Source organism: Mytilus trossulus, chromosome 11 (genome assembly GCF_036588685.1).
Source record: "Mytilus trossulus isolate FHL-02 chromosome 11, PNRI_Mtr1.1.1.hap1, whole genome shotgun sequence".
In the NCBI taxonomy this organism is placed as follows: Eukaryota; Metazoa; Mollusca; class Bivalvia; order Mytilida; family Mytilidae; genus Mytilus; species Mytilus trossulus.
In genome coordinates this window covers 4195885-4212971 of record NC_086383.1, presented here as the reverse complement: position 1 = coordinate 4212971, position 17087 = coordinate 4195885, and positions in this window count along the sequence as shown.

Below are 17087 nucleotides of genomic sequence, written 5' to 3'. Positions count from 1 at the left end.
ATACATTTTTTCAGTAATAGTTTACCAAGGCAACAGCTTTTAATGTATTGTAAACTAATGGATGAAATCAATCAGAAAAGTTTTGTTTGCGATTCATTAAAATGGAGGTTATATAAAAGTTGTATCATATTTACCTCCAAAAAAATATGCAATATTAAAAAACAAAAACATATTTATATTGAATTAAGATTAAATGCTGTCAGAAGAATAGAAAAATTAATGGATCATTTGTGCATTTTCCATGTAGAAGAAACAACAAAGTAGAAACTATTTGACAGGTGTCATTTATCTTTTAGAGTACATACAATCTAACTCTCTTTCATCTTGTAACAGTATTAAAACATTTGACTTTTCTACTCTTTACACAAGTATTCCACATTTCAAACTAAAAGACAAATTAAAAGAGTTGGTATTACTTTGCTTCATAAAAAAGAATGGCCAACGTAGATACAAGTATCTTGTCTTAGGGAGGGATAAATCATACTTTGTAAAGAACCATTCTGATTCAAACAAAAAATTCTCTGAAACCGATATTATCAAGATGCTTGATTTCTTGATTGACAACATATTTGTTACGTTCGGAGGACGTGTTTTTCAACAGACTGTCGGCATCCCAATGGGAACAAACTGTGCCCCTCTACTTGCTGACTTGTTTCTTTATTATTATGAGGCTGACTTCATGCAGGAACTTCTTAGGAAGAAAGATAAGAAGTTAGCAATATCCTTTAACTCTACTTTCCGCTATATAGATGACGTTCTTTCACTAAACAATTCAAAATTTGGTGACTATGTGGATCGCATCTATCCCATCGAATTGGAGATAAAGAATACTACAGATACAGTTAAGTCGGCTTCATATCTTGACTTACATCTAGAAATTGACAATGAGGGTCGGTTGAAGACAAAACTTTACGACAAAAGAGATGATTTCAGCTTTCCAATTGTGAACTTTCCATTTCTAAGTAGCAACATTCCAGCAGCACCTGCATACGGGGTATATATCTCCCAATTGATACGATATTCCCGTGCTTGCATTTCCTATCATGATTTTCTTGATAGAGGGTTACTGCTCACAAGGAAGCTATTAAACCAAGAGTTCCAAATGGTGAAGTTGAAATCATCCCTTCGTAAATTTTACGGACGCCATCACGAGTTGGTTGACCGTTATGGAATAACCGTTTCACAAATGATATCGGATATGTTCCTTACGTCGTAACTACAATCCCCTTCCCTTTCATGAATTTGACCTACCGAATTAGACTATTTACCGGATTTGTAATCACATAAGCAACACGACGGGTGCCGCATGTGGAGCAGGATCTGCTTACCCTTCCGGAGCACCTGAGATCACCCCTAGTTTTTGGTGGGGTTCGTGTTGTTTATTCTTTAGTTTTCTATGTTGTGTCATGTGTACTATTGTTTTTCTGTTTGTCTTTTTCATTTTTAGGCATGGCGTTGTCAGTTTGTTTTAGATTTACGAGTTTGACTGTCCCTTTGGTGTCTTTCGTCCCTCTTTTATATAATATGTATTACACGTGTTGTTTACATAACAATGTCTGCATTGTCCTTAAGGTTCTCTTGCTTAAGATGTAGTCAATTAACTTAGCGTCATGATTTCTATCATTGCTTATCTTTTAGAAACGAAGTTATGATTTGAGGTATATATCGAAGAATCAGTGTTTATTCATCATTAGTTAAAAATGTCAAATGTTCAAATTTTGGAAACCATAATCAACCATGCAACGTGTTAAAGGAGTAGAATTTGTTAAAATGCCCGATCAACATGCCGACTGAGGCCCACCACCTTTCACCTATGCCTTTAACACCCCCCCCCCCCCCCCCCCCCCCACCCGTGCATTTTCTTTAAGGATCTGTAAGGTATATTTGTACATGAGTCTTAAAACTGATCGCATTTACACATGATAAATCATTTCTTATTCCAATTTATAACATATTGTAGAAGTAAAACACAGGTTTATTCAAAATATATGCATGCATTACTCTGTGCATCATAATTATGCCTCAGCCTGCTTTTAATCAAACTGTGGAAGCATTCACATGAGATATTATATGTGAAAAATATTATTTATTATCATGGCCATAATTTATTAACAACTTTTCATTGATGGTTTTGAATCTGATGCTACATAAGTCATTATAGTATTATTTTAATTAAATCATCCCTTTTAGTGTACATTTGATTTTTTTGTCTTTAATAATTTGTTTTCTTATGTTTATTTTATATATAGACATAAGATTGAATTAAATATGTATTTTTAATATTGATTCACTATGATAATGTGTATCTGAAATATTTGTGTGTTTGTGTTGATCTTTTCAAATTTTAACACACTTATTACAAAACAATTTACATCAACAGATCAATCTTAATTATGTGTATTTGATTTTACAACCTGGTGTGTATACAATTGAGTATTAATTGAAACCTTTCAGTAATTTTTGTAATTTCTTTTGCAGATTGATTTACAACTGGCACACATAAGTTGACAGTTAATGCATAAAGAGTGTAGTTTCTATAACATCAAATATGAGGTCTATACACAATCAAATGTAAGTATCAATTTTATTATAATGAATGAGTCCTGCAAGGGTCCTTCAGTTCTATATTTAAATTTATATACCATTTTCTATATTAATCTTTATCTTTTTTGCCCAGTATTCCCTATTCTTTGTATTTTAACACACCATCATTTTCTTTTATTATCAGTCTTTTCTCAATCTTTAATTTCTTAGCCTTTAAATATTGCACTTTTGCTTAAGGGATTATTACATGATTGGTGTATCTATACTGTAAACACCATCCAGACCCTCAGTTTAGGTGAATATAATTAAGTTATCTGGTGTATTAAGTCACACCCACCCCATATTGATTATTAAAGTTATATTGATTATTGATAACAAATTGGCAAAGCAATGTGATGGGTAAATATCAGTTATAGAAAGTTGTATTTATAAACTTTATTGTACTTTTACAGACAATTCATCAATTAAACTTTGTGTCAAGTTTACTTTTAATTCAAAAATAATTAAGGAATATACATATGTGACAATTTTGACTGAAGTTTTCTATGTGTATCATAACATGAATACCAATAACTTTTAAATGCCATTAATGGTTTACATATTTTTTTCAGTACATGCATGAAGATAACTTGGAGGCAATGGTGTCATACAAGTTTAATAGTTTTAACTATGATAGCCTTACTGAAATTTGAAAAAAGTAATTAAAGAAAAAGAGTGACCACTTCTGTCTTATGAAGATCAACATATATACCAGACAATGTGTAACCATGTATGAGGATAGCTTTAGATATATACATGAAAAGAAAGTGAAATCAATGTTTTTAAGATAAAATCTTGATGACATATAACAAAAATATAACAGTGTTGAATATGAAAACCCCATGGCATGTCACATGTAACTTTGGAATGCAGCAGTTTTCAGTATGACACTAAAAGGAAGGATTTCATAATACTGTTAAAACTGACTCTTGAACATTGAAGACAGAGAAATAAAGGTTTTACATCAGAGGAAATGACTGTGCACTTCTTTCTTGAAGGATCAACACACAAAAGGAAATGTTCATATCATTATGCATCATGTGCAGTAGTTGAGATAATTTTGGATATATACATAAAACTGTGAACTAAGTGATAATTATAATTCAAACATCATATGTGGTACCTGCATGTACTTACTGGTATATATATTGTAATTCACAACATGTTACATGAATATATAGGAATATTCTTTGCATGATACATGTGAAATAAAAAAAAAACACAAGTAAAGGAATAAGGATTTATCTATTACATCATTATCATATGAAAACCAACAGAATGATATGTCTACATTTATTATGGATCATGGAAACCTACAAGGAAGTATATATTGTGTGCATTGTTATATCAGAATTATCAGTTTTAATTCAATGTGACATATGCAATGCTTTTTATTTTAATTTTGAGAAAACTTTTTGAAATTAATGAAAAATTATAAGTTTCTTTGATTTTGAAACCTTTGAAATATCAATAGTCATACTTGTATGTAATAGGCAGATAATACTCATACTGAACTCAATGTTTTCACATGCATACAACTTTATTGAATAAACAAATAGTTTTATCTCAAGGAAATTTCTTTTTTTAATGTTTTTTTTAATTTACTGTTTTGTACTGGAAAAACTGCAATGAATGAGTGATGCATGTTCAAAAAATGAACATAGCTCTAGAAATTATTGCTTATATCTGATATAGTTTTAAAAAGACCCATTCACACATGTGATGTGACAGTAACTGATCCTTATAATTGAGTGAATTAATTAAAAATGTGTTTAATTAAAAAAAAACATTGAAAAAACTTTAACAGGGCTGAGCAGATAAATATTTCTCGTAAAACAGGAGTTTGACAGAAGCCTTCAAGGGGCTTCATACTACCATGCAGTTGTGCTTGTTAAAGTGTTTTCCCTATCCGGAGAATCATTTTGTTTTAGAAATACTGTTTTGCCGTTCGCCATCACGTTATTCTTGGTAATCTAAAAGTCGTAAAGACCCTATGATATCAAAATTTAAGGAAGTAAGCAAGATAATTCTTTTGCAATCGGCACACGTATATGTATGTGTAGTTAGAAATGAACATTTGGTTACGAAAACCCTTACAAAGTATAACGTCAGAGTATCCCCCCTTTTTTCTCTTCGTATGCATGGTGATTCTTTAAAGATTCATGAACAACTTAAGTATGAAAATGTGAAAACAACAACATTATTTTACATCTTTAATGTGTTAATCTCTAGTCAGAAACTATCAAAATGTCGATTATTTCTTTCCCGGCATTTTCACACCGAAAAGGGGAATAATCCATCTGTCATGATCTAAATCAATTCAGTGTTTAAATGTCGCCGAGTAAGGACTTGAATATTATTCATCTATAAAGATTGCATTGGCACACCCCGTTAACATTTATTGATCTCTTTAAAACTTGGCATATTTATTCTTGGAAAGCTCACGAATACGAAGATTGCTGTTTCTTGTTTTTCAAATGATTACAACATTTCTAAAACTGGCAGAATAGTTGACTTTTGGTGTCGCCACGGTTGGATTGTATGTCACTTCTGTTATTTTCTATTATAAAAGGGCACATTTAAAGAATGAAACAGCTGTTACGTGAAAGATAACATATTTATCAACCAAATACAACTTTATTTTTATTCATTTGTCTAGTTCTATGGGGTGTGCCAGGCTCTTGAAGTTGGACGTTCACACGCCATCTTTGAATGGTGCCCGTAACCATGGCAACCAGGTGGGGGGTTCTGAGACACCTTAAATTAAAACTTTGGATGATATTAGGGATGATATAAATAAGTTCTGGGTATGGAAGTTTCTCGACAAAAAATCTAAATAATTTCAAATTTCATTGATTTTTATATGAATAAATAGCCGTTTTACTCTCGAACAGCATTAACCTACCTGCGTGGTGTAAACATTATAATAGCAAAACTGCCATATAATATCCAAGAAAAATGGACAACAGAGGCCACCAGATATAAGACTCAAAACCACATGGTATATCCACCATTTACAGTATTTACCCAGTTTTTGCAAAGGATTGCAAAAATGAAAAATGATCCCAGTTTTTTTCTTTGAGGATTGTCGAGAAGCCAAAGTACAGAATACTACAAATACAACAAACAATCGTTATGGAAATACAAGAAATCAGATATCTTGTGCACGTACTGAAACCTCATTGTCGAAACCGTTCACTGATAAAGTAAAAAGTTCAGACTCGGTATGTCCTGTGCATGGAACTAATCACTTACTGAATGAATGTAGAGGATTTCGCATGAAACCAATTTCAGAACGAAGGGAGTTCTTAAAAAAGAATGGAATTTGTTTTCGCTGTTGTGGGCCTAAGCGCCATCTTAGAAGAGACTGCAAAGAGATCGTGAAATGTTCAGTCTGTCAAAGTCGGGAACACCCTTCTGCTTTACATACCGATATAGGAAATATTAGAAAGAACGAACCCCCAGAATCTCACGAGGGGGAGAATGAATCAGGAGAAGTTATAACAGCATGCACACAAATATGTGGTCAAGTATCTGGCACCAGTAAGTCATGTTCAAAACTTATGTTAGTAGAAGTGTATCCAAAAGGACAACCTGAACAATCACACATGATGTATTCTGTAATAGATGATCAAAGTAACAAGTCATTGGCCACTTCCAACTTCTTTTATTGGTTTTCTGATAATGGACCAGAAACTGAATATGTTTTGTCGTCTTGTGCTGGAAAATTTACCACATCTGGACGTTTAGCTAGGGACTACGTGATAGAAGCTTTAGATGGGTCATGTGCGTTCGACTTACCAACTATCATAGAATGTAATGACATTCCAAACAATAGACAGGATATAGCGTCCCCTAATGTGGCTATTCAATATCCTCATCTTGTAGACATTGCTCCTTACATTCCTGAAATCAATGAGCATGCACAAATTGATCTTTTGATAGGAAGAGATTTGATATCAGTACACCATGTACTCGATCAGCGTCTTGGCAAAGGTAACCTCCCATATGCACAGAAGCTGCCTTTAAACTGGGCTATAATTGGTGAAGTGTGTCTCGGGAAAACTCATCCGCCTGGCTAGATTTCGTTAATGTGAACAAGACTACCATTTTGAGTAATGGCCGTGCTACTTTTCTTAAACCTTGCCAAAGTGAATTACAAGTAGGTACAAACATTTTCCGTACAACTGACAACGATGAAAAAATTGGAACATCAATCGAAGACGATACATTCCTGAAGATCATGAATTCAGGTTTTGTTAAAAATTCAGATGGTTGTTGGGTTGCTCCATTGCCCTTCCGTGAGCATCGGCCAATGTTAGAAAACAACAAACAAGTAGCTTTGAAGAGAGCAAAATCTTTCGATTACAGCTTGAAAATTAATTCTACAAAACGAGAACATATCATACAATTCATGCAGAAAATCATTCAAAATGGTCATGCTGAAATAGCGCCACCATGGGCTATATCGTCTGAATGTTGGTACTTACCTATGTTTGGGATATATCACCCCAGAAAACCTGACAATATCCGAGTGGTATTTGATGCGTCCGCAGTGTGTAACGGTCATTCATTAAATAACGTTCTGTTAAAAGGACCAGACCTCACAAACAGCCTGTTAGGGATTTTACTACTTTTTCGAAAAGAGGCTATAGCAGTAACTGCTGACGTCGAACAAATGTTCTTTAATTTCAAAGTGAGTGAAGAGCATCGTAATTACCTTCTCTTCATTTGGCATTCTGATAATGACATAGAAAAACCATTGATTGATTACCGTATGACAGTTCACGTATTTGGCAACAGTCCCTCGCCGTCAGTGGCAACTTATGGACTTCGTAAATCTGCTGAGACTGCTGATCAAGATGTGAAGGATTTTGTAAATCGCAACTTTTACGTAGATGATGGTCTGTTGTCGTGTCAAAATGTTGAGACAGCTGTTGATTTAGTTAAAAGAACACAAAGTGCATTGTCAAGGGGTGGTATTCTTAGGTTACATAAAATAGCCTCAAATAGCAAACATTTGTTAAGCCAGTTTCCCGTTGATGATATGGCTAAAAATCTCAAAGATCTGAAGTTTGAAAATGACTGCTTACCTTTGCAAAGAAGCCTAGGTATGGCTTGGGATATTAACAATGACTGTTTTACCTTTCAAGTAGCGCATGACATCAAGCCATTTAGCAAGCGTCGTGTATTATCAACGATCAACTCACTGTTTGATCCGATTGGCTTCACAGCCCCTGTTTCAGTTCGTGGTAAACTTCTCTTACGTGATATGATGACTTCACTAGGACACACTGAATGGGATGACCCATTACCTGATACTTACCTACATCCATGGAAGCAGTGGATTAATACGTTACCTGATCTTGAACAATGTTGTATTCCGCGTATGTATAGTGACATTTCATATGCAGAAGCTTCGAACAGAGAAGTTCATATCTTTTGTGATGCTTCAAAAGAGGCAATTGGTGCAGTGGCTTATTTGAGATTAATTGACTCACACCATGTAACAGTTAGTTTTTTTATTGGGAAAAGCGAAGGTTGCGCCTTCACATGGGAATACTATTCCTCGATTAGAACTGTGCGCTTCTGTTCTTGCCGCAGAATTATCAGATCTTGTCAAAGAGCATCTAGGTATAGATCAAAGTGAAATGTACTTTTACTCAGACAGCAAAATAGTGTTAGGTTACCGTATAGCGGGTTATTTTCGCGGGTGTAAAATTTCGCGATTTTCATTGAACAACGTCTACGAAATATTTTGGCGGTTATTATTTTAGCGGATTAAAAACTTTTATTAATACCTTGGTATGTACACCTTTAATTTGTCGGAATTTATTTTGGCGATTTAGTTCTGTCCACGAAAATAAGCGAAAATTTGCACCCCGCGAAAATAACCCGCTATACGGTACTTGACAAATGAGTCAAAGAGGTTTCATTTATACGTTGGAAACCGAGTGCGACGAATTCGAGTCTCTTGTGACCCAAAACGATGGAGTCATGTTTCAACTGAAAATAACCCAGCAGATATTGCAACACGAGGAATTAACCCTGCAGAGTTATCAAATAGTTTATGGATAAAGGGACCAGCATTTCTTTATGACATATCCCTTGAAAATTTAGATAACGGTCCACATCAGTTGGTGGATGCTGATAGTGACAAGGAGATTCGCCCAGAGGTGCAGGTAGCTAAAACACAAACTGTAGATCAAAATAATGTACATAGATTAGGGACACATAGATTCTCAAAGTTTTCAGAATGGAAAACTTTAGTCAGAGCAATTTCCTTATTGAAACAGCGTGTTAGAAATCGAGCACATCATAATGATAAACCTGAACATTTAGAAGCATACAAACAACCAGATGCTTTGAAACAAGCTCAACAATTCATAATTCTTGAGGTTCAAATGGAAAATTATAGAGACGAAATAGACAGTATCAAACATGGAACATCGTTACATAACAACAGTTCTCTCTCGCAACTATCGCCCATACTTGATGTTGATGATACCTTAAGAGTTGGTGGTCGCTTACGAAACTACAAAGATTGTTCAGATCTTTCAAAACATCCTATTATCTTACCAAAACATCACCATATATCATTACTTATTGTTCGACACTTCCATGAAAAAGTGGCTCATCAAGGCAGAAGCCTCACAGATGGTGCTATCTGTACAGCTGGTTTTTGGATTTTTGGCAGTCGTCGTTTAGTTTCTTCAGTGCTGCATAAATGTGTGATATGTCGTAAGCTTCGTGGTTGTTTCGGTTGGCAGCAAATGGCAGATTTGCCTCAGGACAGATTGAAACCATCACCGCCATTTACATTCGTCGGTGTTGACACTTTTGGCCCATGGCCTATAGCTTATAGACGCACTCGTGGAATACAAGCTAATCAGAAAAGGTGGACACTTATGTTTACATGCCTTGTCAGTAGAGCAATTCATATAGAGGTTATAGAGGAGCTCAGCAGTGCTTCATTTATAAATGCGTTGCGACGTTTCATTGCCTTAAGGGGTGAAGTTAAACAGTTCCGTTCAGATAGGGGAACGAATTTTGTTGGCAGTTCAAAAGAGTTAAATATGATCACTGAATTTGTTGAACAAGACTCTGTGAAAAGTTTTCTCTCAAACAACGACGTCTTGTGGCAATTTAATCCTCCACACGCTTCCCACATGGGAGGCGTGTGGGAAAGGATGATTGGTGTTTCACGTAAGATTCTCGATTCAATGTTATTACGAGAAGGTTAGAAAAATCTTACGCATGAAGTTCTAACTACCTTGTTATCGGAGGTAACAGCAATAGTGAATGCAAGACCCTTGGTTCCAGTGTCAACGGACCCAGAATCACCATGCGTTCTTTGTCCGGCAATGCTTCTAACACATAAAACAAATCAGGACAATGTTTCTTTTCCAATGTTTGGAAAGAAAGACATGTTGAAATCTCAATGGAAGCACACTCAATTTCTAGCAGAAGAGTTTTGGAACCGCTGGCGTAACGAATATTTAAACCGTCTACAAACTCGACAAAAATGGACTCGTGAAAACAATAATATGAAGGAAGGCGATTTAGTACTTTTAAGAGATAACGAATGTGCTCGCAACTATTGGCCAGTCGCAATTGTTGAAAAGACATTCCCTAGTTCTGATCAGAAAGTCAGAAAGGTTCAAATTCGAGTCGTGCGTGATGGGAAACCGGTTAGTTATGTGAGACCAATCAATGAACTAGTAATGTTGGTAGAGCATATGGAACTCAAAGAAAGTGAAATAGACTAATTATAATTTTAATTTGTTGAATCTTCAAATAGTCAGAACATTTAATAACAGTTATGACATTTTGCATTGATAATTTGTTCATGTTATTTCAAATTTGTTTATAAATTGGTGATTTCAGTTAGAAATCAGAGGGGGAGTGTATTGTCACACTCCGGAAATTTACGGATCTGTTCCGTCTTTATGTTTAATTTTTATGATGATGTCTGCCAATCGGCAACAGCGGCAAAGCCAAACAAACTTTTTTATGGTATTCAACCCTCCACAGGTTTTTTACTGTAATGTCAAAGATACGCTGAACCTGAGTTGTTGTTATCTTTTATTGCCGACCTCCAGAGAGGGTAAAAAACTAGTACAATTAATATTTTTCAATGTATGGAGAACATTGTTAATATTAATTGTACTATTATTTTGTGAAAATTGTCGATTGTGAACATTGTGCTTATTAGATTCATTTTTGTATATTTTCAGTTTTTTACCCTCTCTGGAGGTCTGCAATAAAAGATAATAAAAACTCAGGTTCAGCGTATCTTTGACATTACAACCAGCATGTCCTCATTTTATTCAAAATATTGATACGTAACAAAATTTCAGTAGTTTTGATACCTCCAGTTGACTTGTACAACAAAATTATTTGACCGCATTTCCGAAACTGACCATATGCGCACTTTAATTTGAAATCTATATACCCGGACAGTAAATCAGTCATTTTTTTATGTCAGGATTTAATGTATAATACAATCATGACAATGGACAGCAATATTGCAATATAATAACAACAATTTTTTTTCGCATAAATTTACGATACCAGCATGTCCTCATTTTATTCAAAATATTGATATGTAACAAAATTTCAGTAGTTTAGATACCTCCAGCTGACTTGTACAACAAAATGATTTGACCGCATTACCAAAACTGACCATTTGTGCAATTTAATTTGTAAATCTCCATACACCATGACGTACCCGCATAGTACTAATCAGCCATATTTTTTATGTCAGGAATCAATGTATAATATAATCATGACAATGGACAGCATTATTGCAATTTAATAACAACAAATTTTTGTTCGCATACATTAAGGATACCAGCGTGTCCTCCTTTTATTCAAAATATTGATGCGTAACAAAATTTCAATAGTTTTAATACCTCATGCTGACTTGGAAAACAAAACTATTTGACCAAAACTGATCATATGTGCATTTTTATTTGCAAATCTATATACCCGCAAACCATTGTACTGAGCGCCTTAACGTCTTCTCCTGGCGCTCCTGTTCACATTTTAGTAAGACCGTAAATGTACACGCTATCAATAATATTGGAAAACTATTAATGCAAAAAATATTCTGAATAAATTGAGAATGTCAGAATTTCATCTCTTTATTCATAATAACAGTTACTTCATATATAGGAGTTCATGATGGTGTACGTGTAAAACAAAACTAGTATGCCACATCATCAAAGTACCAACGAATCCGCACCAACACTGACATATCTGAATTCATTTGTACTATTTACAATGATTATATAAAAAAAGTATTCGAGGTTCTCTTCTTGGAATCTATTATGCCGATTGATTGATTTTGTTTATAGTTAAACGTCAAGTGGCAACTATTTCATTAAAATGCACATTGAGTATAATTTTAGGATGTCCCATATAAATATCGACAATGACAAATCTGACGAATTTGACGAGATTGTTGATAGTTTCACCACACCGTATGCTTACGGACACTGTACAATTTCTGTTAGAATATTCTGCGGGAAATAGAATAGTAAATCCAATGCAAACAAGTTGAATATCAATGAAATATCCATGCAAGTATAAATGTATGCATAAAGTAAAATTTAGGAAGGGACAGGTAAACAACGGGGAACAAAGTAACGTAGACAATGTTGCCGATATCCCGTGATATAAGAATATTGTTCCGATGCGTTGCATAACCTTTCTATCCGCCTTCTAATAAAAAAAACTCTGTGTGATCGTATAGCCATTTTTTTATTTATATAAGAATAGATGTATATCAAATAAAAGAGAGCATTTGTATAATATCTAGTAGAGTCTAGCGAGTAAATAATAAATGATATCTGTGGAAACACAATGCGAATGTTGTTTACATATTTTAATGAAAGCTCAAGTCTGATATGAAAACTCTTATAACGATAATCTGCCATAAGCAGACCTGTTCTCAGGTCTGGTCAATAGCAGACTTGTCCACAGGTCTGGTCAAAAGCATACTTGTCCACAGGTCTGGTCTTGGGCAGACCTGTCCTCAGAACTGGTCAAAAGCAGACTTGTCCACAGGTCTGGTCTGGAGCAGACTTGTCGATAGGTCTGCAGCAGTCCTAAAAAAGCAGACCGTAGGTCTGGTCCACCGACGATGAAGTTAACTTGCTTGACTGCTTAAAAATTCTCAAGTTAACTTAGAAAGCAGTCACCAAGTTAACTCTAAGTTAACTTTTGTCAAGGTTAGGACCTCACCCATCTGTATCATGTTTTTGTCAAAAGTTACTCAGCTGCAAGGTTTTTCTATACCATTACATCACATTTGAATCGTAACGGTGCACTGGAATTGGCTTAGTGCTTTGAAAATTGCCGTTGAAAAATTCGGGATGATAATCGTAATTCTATGGAATTTTTCTTGTTTGATAATCGTAATTTCTTTATCGGATAATAGTAACTGAAAAATAATTAATGTGTCTTTCAGCATTTCAGTGGTATTTTTTGTGTTAAATGCAAATGTCCAGTTAATTGATGACATTAACGGGAAATAAAAATAAATGAAGAAACTTACAGGTTAATATCTAAGACAAATTAACTTATACATGTATATCTAAAGTTATGGGCGTTTTTGCAACAAAACCGTGATTTCTTGTCCCAGTCACTTAAAAAAAATGTGTTTGATCTTTACACGTGAGTTTTTGTACAGTCAGTACAGCAATTAGATTTAACATTTTTAAGCAAAGAAACATACTATTTTAAGAGGGACTATAATGAGCTGTTGATTCCTGAAGGATTCAACCAAAAATAGCATGTTCCTAAACGCCCTATTCAACTTGCATTCTCAATGTTTGCAAGAGATACAAACATAACGGTCTTGCAAAAGATTTTATGCTTTCATAACGGCAGTTTAAATGTTGGAATAAGAAGAGCACATCATATGGACCAGCGTGATACCGTATTTGTGTTAATTTCCACTACGAAACGGTTCAAATCTTCTTCAGTATCTGGTTTTAAAATTATGAAAAAAATATCAGGGTACAGCTTAGTACGTGCTTTGATCAATAGAATCATTCTTGTTACTATTGCAATTAAGGGATTGTGGGGGGAAAAATAAAACATGTGAAAATGTCCACTACAAAACGATCAACTACGAAACAAGTATTTGAGATTTTGTATTTGTTCAATTATATTCGTGCAAAACAAATAACAAGGGTTAGTTTCATGTAATTTTCAGTATGTTATCAACATAGAATATGATCAATCTGTCTCTGGCGAATACTGGGCTAGAATTGAATCAGCAGTGGCTTCCCGGGGGAGAAATAGCACATATAGCCACCTGCAATAAATGATTTAAAACAATATTTTCTACATTTACTATGTTTTTGTTCAGGATACATCAATGGTTTTAACAGTCTTAATCCCAAATCTGATGTAGGGTGACACATGCGTTTCGCCCGACAATTATTGCCATATATCATAACTTCCTTTAAAATTGCCTCTTAGCTCATTCCCATATTATGTGAGATTCCTTTTTTTTGTTTCTGTATTTTAACATAGTTTGTGTTTTTCCCATTTCCAAATTGCTCGAAGCTTGTTGAACCTTCCAATTTTATGATATTATAGTATGTAGCTGTTTTCATTAGAACTATTACAGTTGCGGATTGACCGGGGGTGGGGGCGGGGGTTGGACAGGTCACCAAAAAAAATGTCCAACATAATTTAATTGCTACATAATCTTCTAATCTAGAGCGGAAAAGAATCACAGTTTGATGTGACTTCTTACACGATGATCTGACCCACCCTTTTCTAAAAAAAAAGCAACAAAAAAAAAAAAAAACACTCACACTCGGATATACCGTATATACATCTCTAAAAAATCTAAAATTTTGGTTTCATGCTGCCCCCCCCCCCCCCCCCCCCCCCCCCACCAGACATCAAGGTTCTGGATCCGCTACTGACTATTATTAATATATGCATAAAAAGAAATGTCATAAGATGTTTAAACGTAAATAATCCATCACCATAAATTAATCATGTGCTATCATATACATGTATTTGTTGTTAGTGTCACTAACAATAAAACACTATCCAGTTACGATTATCTTCTCATTTTTCAATTGCTTAATAACGATTTTTTTTTACCGAGTAACGATTATCATCCCGATTTTTTCAACGGCAATTTTCAAAGCGCCTAGACCACTCCAGTGCACCGTTACGATTCAAATATGATGTAATGGTATAAAAAAAACCTTGCGGCTGAGTAACTATTGACAAAAACATGCTGCATTTGAGACAAATGACTGTAAAGATTTTACCTATATCTGCCGTCGCCATATTGGGATAATCGTAATTGCAGTTACGATTATCTCTGTAATACCAGTGCTATTTGATTACGGGAAAGTACGTCTTGTCATCATCATATTTTTCAATACTTTTACAGCTCTATCTAATGTAGAAAACACACACCTTTTATTATTAAATTTTTCGATCTGGACATTATTACATGTATAGGTTTAACAATAAAAAACAGTCTTTAGTTGTAATGACTAGGTTATTGTATATTTAGAATATATGAATGTCAATTAACGCAATTGTTGTAAATGAATCATTGGTCGATTGATGGTAAATTTGATAAATTCATCTTAACATGAAAATATAAATTGCTTATATATATATGACAAATTTCTTGTCTTTTCTGAATGAAAACCTGTGTGATCAATTCTAAAATACGCTCAACATTAGAAAGAGTCAATTGAATTTGAAGGGAGTGTTACCAGCACTAAAGGATTGTGTGCCCTCTCCATATGTGTCAATCCCAGCTCAGAAGCCTGTCGTTTATTTTGTGTCGTTTATGGCACTTATATATGTTTTTAGACTTACAGAACGAATATTGACTAACGTTTTCATACATATCCTTAACATGTTAAACTTTAGTCATGATGTATACCCTCTGTTTAACTTTAGTCATGATGTATATCCTCTGTTTAAATTTTGTCATGATGTATATTCTCGGTTAAACTTAAGTCACGGTGTATATCATCTGCTTAACGTTAGTCCATCAAAGGATTCCTTACATTCATTTGTGAATTAATGCAGAAATTAGTTTAATGGGTTAGAAATTTAGATGTAGTTTAAGCAACAGTACAGCTATAATTAATAGATTTTACAAGTGTATGTTTAGATTCAACTGCAGTCACTACACATATAGGACTTAAATGTATTAAAATGCTTTAATTATAGTTATCAAAAGTACCAGGATTATAATTTCATACGCCAGACGCGCGTTTCGTCTACATAAGACTCATCAGTGACGCTCAGATCAAAATAGTTCAAAAAGCCAAATAATTACAAAGTTGAAGAGCATTGAGGACCCAAAATTCCAAAACGTTGTGCCAATGTTTAAATTGCAAACTGTCAATTTATTTTCAAAAATGATCAGCTATTAGAAATATGTTTTATATATTATTTCTTTTCATGTTTATGACGGTTGTTTTTCATTCATTTTGTTAGTTGTTAATAACGTCTGTAGTCGAGCGGTTGATTTTGTCATGTATTATAGACCCCCTCTTTATGAAATTACCTTAGTTTATAGTTGATTAATTTGTTTTAACTGGTTACTTTTAATGGAATTAATGACAATATATAATGTTATTTTAGTTTTGAAGGAAAAAACAACATAATATATTGAATGTGTTTGGTAGTTCAGTTTATTAAAGAATAATTGCATAACTAGTTTATAACATTGATGACATAATACCGTCGGCTATTCTAACAAAACTGGAGGACAATTTCTTGATAGCTTCAATTGCAGACAATATCTAAAGAATAATGTGTTCGAGATTTTCAATTGAAGCATTAAAGACGCCATGTTTAACTTTACAATCAATAGCTGTGTAATGAATTTATCTTAGGGAGAATATATTTGTCTTTTATAACAATGTATTTTTGCTTACAAATGGTTAATATTATTTGCGATGACGTTAATAAATTAACAAAAATGTAAATTTTTAATAATTTTTCGATCTCGTAGTAAATATGACAACTAATAGAGATGCAGAAGATATCAAAGCAACATTCAAACTAATGAAAGATTCAGCTAGGTTTGATCCACATTCAAACTAATGAGAGATTCAGCTAGGTGTGATCTACATTCAAACTAATGAGAGATTCAGCTAGGTTTGATCCACATTTAAACTAATGAGAAATTCAGCTAGGTTTAATCCACATTCAAACTAATGAGAGATTCATCTAGGTTTGATCCACATTCAAACTAATGAGAGATTCAGCTAGGTTTGATCCACATTTAAACTAATGAGAAATTCAGCTAGGTTTAATCCACATTCAAACTAATGAGAGATTCATCTAGGTTTGATCCACATTCAAACTAATGAGAGATTCAGCTAGGTTTGATCCCCATTCAAACTAATGAGAGATTCACTTAGGTTTGATCCACATTCAAACTAATGTGAAATTCAGCTAGGTTTGATGCACATTCAAACTAATGAAACAAATGA